Source organism: Crocuta crocuta, unplaced genomic scaffold (assembly GCF_008692635.1).
Source record: "Crocuta crocuta isolate KB4526 unplaced genomic scaffold, BGI_CrCroc_1.0 scaffold184, whole genome shotgun sequence".
Lineage (NCBI taxonomy): Eukaryota > Metazoa > Chordata > Mammalia > Carnivora > Hyaenidae > Crocuta > Crocuta crocuta.
Genome location: NW_027530006.1, coordinates 2,730,035 through 2,735,700, shown reverse-complemented (window position 1 = coordinate 2,735,700; position 5,666 = coordinate 2,730,035). Strand labels below are relative to the sequence as shown.

At 35.6% G+C, this 5,666-nt stretch overlaps 1 long non-coding RNA gene across 2 annotated transcripts in view; it reads left to right on the top strand.

Moving 5' to 3' along the window:
• LOC144231281 (uncharacterized) overlaps positions 1–2,732 on the top strand; it is a 70,959-nt gene extending 68,227 nt beyond the window's left edge. For both annotated transcript variants that reach the window (XR_013335024.1, XR_013335025.1), the window contains exon 5: positions 2,520–2,732. This is a non-coding gene — a long non-coding RNA (uncharacterized LOC144231281). The remainder of the gene's footprint in view (positions 1–2,519) is intronic.
• Positions 2,733–5,666: the final 2,934 nt, after the last annotated feature.

Genomic DNA, 5,666 nt, shown 5'->3' with positions numbered 1-5,666 from the left:
TAGTTCCTATAAATAGTAAATGACAGAATACACTGGAACATTGATTCATTTCTTCTCATCTTATGCCTTGCCTCTATAATCTAATGAATTCTTTAAAAAGTTATGTTAGTATAAAATATTTATCTTCAGGGCCAAAGTAAAAACAGATGTAGGTTTAACTTTATAAAAATTGTCTACCTTGAATTATTTTTTTCATTCTTCCTTAAGTACTGTTATTATTGCTATTCTGGTAGCATATTTCATTGCTAAGACACTATTTCCCTGCAATAAATTTAAGAGCCTAAGGATCTAGTGACTATTAATATGGTAGGAGAGCCACACTTAGACTAATCTTAGGTAGAAAAAAATTTGGTAGAAATGTCTTCAGACTTTTTATTTTCAACCTAAAGAAGAGAAATCTAATGGAGTAATTTAATAATGCTCCTTCAAATCATAAAGAGCTTCTGCATAAGCATTGGTGACCAATTTTTGTTCATTTTTTTGTGGACATAAGCACAGTCATAGGCACAAAGAATAAAAGTATGAGACTTACTCACTGTTCTCTTGTAGCTTGTAAGTCAGTTACTGGCAGCATGAAGACATAAACACAGGAAAAAGTATTCTATTGTCATCAGCAGTTCAGGCTGTTATAACAGAATATCACAGACAACAAACATTTATTTCTCACTGTTGCAGACTCTGAGATGTCAAAAATCAAGGTGCCAGCAGATCTGGTGTCTGGTGAAAGCCTGCCTCCTGGTTTGCAGGTGACCACAGGCAATGGAGAGCAGAGAGTGAGAAGAAGCAACCTCTCTTGTCTCTTTTTTAGGGCACTAATCCCATTCATAAGGGTTCCACTCTGATGACCTAATCATGTCCTAATGACCCATGTCATAAGTGGGGGAGGAGGGTTAATATTTCAATATGTGAATTTTGAGGGAGACTCATGTAACAGCTACCACATACAGCTTTGTGTATAGAACATCTAAAATGCTCTATACAGACAAAAAAAATGCCATAGACAACATGAGATTGATGAAGGCTAGAGGGGCTTGGGAAATCCTTTTTAAAAATGTGAGATTTGAGTTTGAAGGAAGGATGGAGAGGAACTCTGATTAAGGAGCAAGGACCAGAATGCAGTTCTAAGAGAAGGGAAAAATAAATGCAAAAATTGTCTGTGACTGCTGAAAATTTAGTGAGGTAATATGGAGATCTGTGTGATTAGGCAGTATAGAAAGAAATAAAGTCAAATTAGTTAGAATAGACAAGATTAATGGAACTATTTATATGCTAGCATGAAGAAATTAGAGTATTATTCTGTAAGCAACCCTAATCGGACCAAATGGATATTGTAAACCAAATTAATCCAGTCATTGGCACACTATTATCTTCTCGCCACCTCTAACATACCCCAGTGTCACTGATATTTTAGTCACTAACTGTGGAAGACTATAGAAGTTGATTTTTCCACTGTCATGAAATCTCATCAGTCTAAATATATTGACTTAATAGAAAGGTCAGAGCTCCAAGGATAACTGGCTTTTGACTAGCCATACCACAGTGGACCATGATACTTGCTGAAAAAGAGAATATGCCCTTATTTCTAAAAGGCCCCTGGTGGAATTTCCTTAATTTGGATAGGCTCTTAGCTTTGTCAGCTTAGGGAAGCAGAAATCTCACTTTAGACTGTCCAGATATATTTTTTTTAACTTTCTTTGTATTTTTTTATTTTTTATTTTTATTTTTTTTTTACAAATAGTTTATTGTCAAGTTAGTTTCCATATAACACCCAGTGCTCATCCCCACAAGTGCCCTCCTCCATGCCCATCACCCTCCTTACCCCCGTCCCCTCCGACTCCCATCGGTCCTCAGTTTGTTCTCAGCATTCAGGGATCTCTCATGGTTTGCCTCTCTCCCTCTCCCCAACTATTTCCCCCCTTCTTCTCCCCCACGGTCCTCCGTTAAGTTCCTCCTAATCCTCCTATATGTGCAAACATATGGTATTTATCCTTCTCTGCCTGACTTATTTCGTTCAGCATAACACTCTCAAGTTCCATCCATGTTGCTACACATGGCCAGATTTCATTCTTTCTCATTGCCATGTAATATTCCATGGTATAGATAAACCACATCTTCTTGATCCATTCGTCCATTGATGGACACTTAGGCTCTTTCCATGTTTTGGCTATTGTGGAGAGTGCTGCTATGAACATTGGGGTCCATGTGCTCCTATGCATCAGTACTCCTATATCCCTTGGGTAAATTCCTAGCAGTGCTATTGCTTAGACTGTCCAAATATTTCATTGGCTCTTCCAGATATCACACTGACCTGTCAGTTCTTTCTTTTTTAAATTCTAGTTTTGCTTTAAACTATAGCATTACATTAGGTACAAAGGAGATACTTACTGTTAAATGAGTGAATAAATGAAAGGACTCTGGTGATGATGTTTTACTAAGAGGAGGTGTTATAATAATAGTGGTTTAATGTGAGCTTCTTGAGTCAGGCATGATGTCTGATTTTACTTCTCCATTTTTCCCAGGTACCTAGCATACTGCTGCAGACATGGTGGGAGCTTATCTGATACTTGTTGAACGGAATTGGTTCAGTGACCATAGGATGTTAAAATTGGAAAGAAACAATAAAGTTCTGACCTTTCCCTTAATGAGCTTTAAGAATAATGTGACACACAGGAGCATCATTATATATTTAAATTAAGTAAACTCTTATTACTAAATAAATACTGATGAAATTATCTGGTTTATAATGGATATTTATTTCTTGATCTTCTTTATCTTAGCTCTTTGGAACTCTCTGCATTAATTCATAAAGCTACAGGAACAACTTACTGGGGGGAAAATCCAGGTTTTATTGTGGTAAAGACAAAAAATGTTCTGTTGATTGTTGGCTTTCCTCGAACAGTCTCTTCCCTTTGTGCTCTGCACCTCTTATTGCTCTCTCTAGACTCATGATTCAAATGTTCTAGATGATTAGGCTACCTAGTGACTCTTAGCTTCTGAGAGTGCTTAGGGGCAGCTGAGCCATATTGTCACATTATGTCTTAACATTATGTCCCATAAACCATAGGTGCCAGCCTACAAGTAACAACTCCAAGCTAGGTTCACTGTCTACTTGGCAGTTAATGCTGACTGTCGATCTCACAAGAGCGGTCAAATTATACAAAGCCTTCCCTCATAGTGCTGTATGGCTCCTGCAGTGATATTTAATTATTACATTGCCCATTTTGTGTCAGACTTTTTGGAAGCCACATCATAAGTAGTGTCTTCTAGCAGGTGCAGTATCATGTCACAGTTAAAAATGGTAGCTCAAGAGTTAGACTTTCATTAAAATTTGATTCCAAAATATATTAGTTATGTGACCTTGATCCAGTTGTTCAAATTTTCAGTTTTTTCATCTCTAAGATGGGTACAGTAATAATTGTTGTAAAGACTAAATGAAGTGTGTGGCATATATTAAGCACTCCATAAATGACAGCTAGTCCTGTTTCTATTATCTATAATTAGAATTAATATGATTTATAAACCCAAGAGACCAAGATTGAAATCCTGCTGCTACTTTAAAAAGTATTATGATCATTTTTGCACTGACAGCGAAGGTGAACATAAGATGATTTGTATGATGTTATCAACTCTGACTTAGAGATGCACATATTACACGAAGTTATCAGGGTGAAATTTTTGGCCACTGGATGTGTGAGTAGTAGATATTTACATTTAGCTTCCTTTCATTCTCATTGGTAACTGATTATTTAATAGTTTGAATATTACACAAAGAATAACAGAATATAATATCTGTTGTTATATGGATTTAAACAGAGACATTCATGAAACTTCAGAGGAAGAATAAGTTAACTGTGAGAATACCCATAGATGAAAACTTTAGAAACTGGCAATTCTATGAATCAGCTATTCTCATTTTTTTCTTGAAACACATATGGATCCTTTCCATGGAATTTCTCTATCATCTTGACACACTACCTTTGTGTCACAGCTTCCTTACAATTTTTCTTTCTTTGCTGGTTTTTTTTTTTTCTTAGTTTTCAGGAGTATTTTCTGTTCTCCCTTCTCCTTTTATATGTTTATATTAAGTGTTCCTATTTCTTTGTTTTTCCTAGTTCAAATTCCTGAGGAAATGATCATTTCAAATGAAATTACCCTACCTCATTTCTTTTAGATACTGACTTGATTTATAGATAGCCCTTCTTTTGTTAACTGCTCACCTGAGCTCTGTAGCTGAGTCCAAGGAGTGAATTGTGACACAAGGTATAAAACATGGCTCAGATATGACACGGATAGGCAGAGCAGTCTCCCTTAAAATCTGTGTGGCTATAGCAAGCATGATGACTCCTGTAGATTGGTAATAACGCCCATCAATGCCATGACTTACTTTTGTTTGACATTTTAGTAGATTACTTATTGCAGCAATTCTATTGAAGACAGTGACTTCTGATTCTTTTTGAGGCTTGGATATTAGAATCTAAAATAAGTTGAATCAGGCAGAGAATGAATGGTCCAGTCAAAGGAAACATCTAAAGAGGATTTTGGGGGTACCTAGGTGACTCAGTTGGCTGAGTGTCATCTTTGGCTCTGGTCATGATCTCATCCTTTCTGTGTTCAAGCCCTGCATTGGACTCTGTGCTGACAGCTCAGAGCCTGGAGCCTGCTTTGGATCCTGTGTCTCCCTCTCTCTCTCTGCCCCTCCCTGCTTGTGCTCTCTTTATCTCTCAAAAATAAAATAAACACTAAAAGATTTAAATAAAAATAAATAAATAACAAAAGGATTTTGGCCATTTCCTTTAAAACACTATTGTATTTAATTAAAAGGAGATATTGGTCTAAGAATGGGCCTTTTAAGCCATGGTGGTACAATGTCAGTACTGTTCACAGTATGGTAAACAAAATGAAATAGAATGAACACACAAAGAATTATTAGGATACACCATCAGATACTACAATTTTGACTGCCACATATTTATTTACTGATCATTAAAGAACATTTTCAGCTATCAGAAAGATTTAGCTACAGTTTATTTTAGCATGTCTGGAGGATTACTTTTCTTTTACCAAGGACAAGAAATGCTGCTCAGTCATATGCTAATGTACCACAGAATAATCAGTAGTTAGAAATATTTAATAATGAATACTAAGAAAAGAAATATTGTTTGAGTTATGGAAGAATGAAAATCAATTATTTCATTTCTGTATAATTCTTTGGGCAAGGCATACTAATTTGTTAACAAATTTACCTCCATCTTTTTAAGCTTTAAATAAATGTTAGTCACCAAAGCAGATTTTGGGGAATCATCAGAATACTAAATTTACTTGCTTGACTTCCCCAAATTGAACAAAGCACCAACAAAGCCTCATGTTGTTTGTTGATAAATGAATAAATAGCTCCATGTTTTTCAGATCTGAACTTAACCATTTATTGATTTCTTGCATGTTTAAAAACTATAGCTAAACCCTAATGTCCCTAAATCAATTGGAAGAAAATAATTGGTTCTGCTCATTGTGTCAAATTGTATAAGTCTTTGCCATCACTGATCCTGTTGTAAAGATTTTTTTGCCTTTTTAGAATTTAATTTTCATTTGTTCTCATTACAGTACTAATTACTTAATAACATCAGTGTTTAAGATGAGCATCCTTAGTGTGAGGGACTGATGTGAGT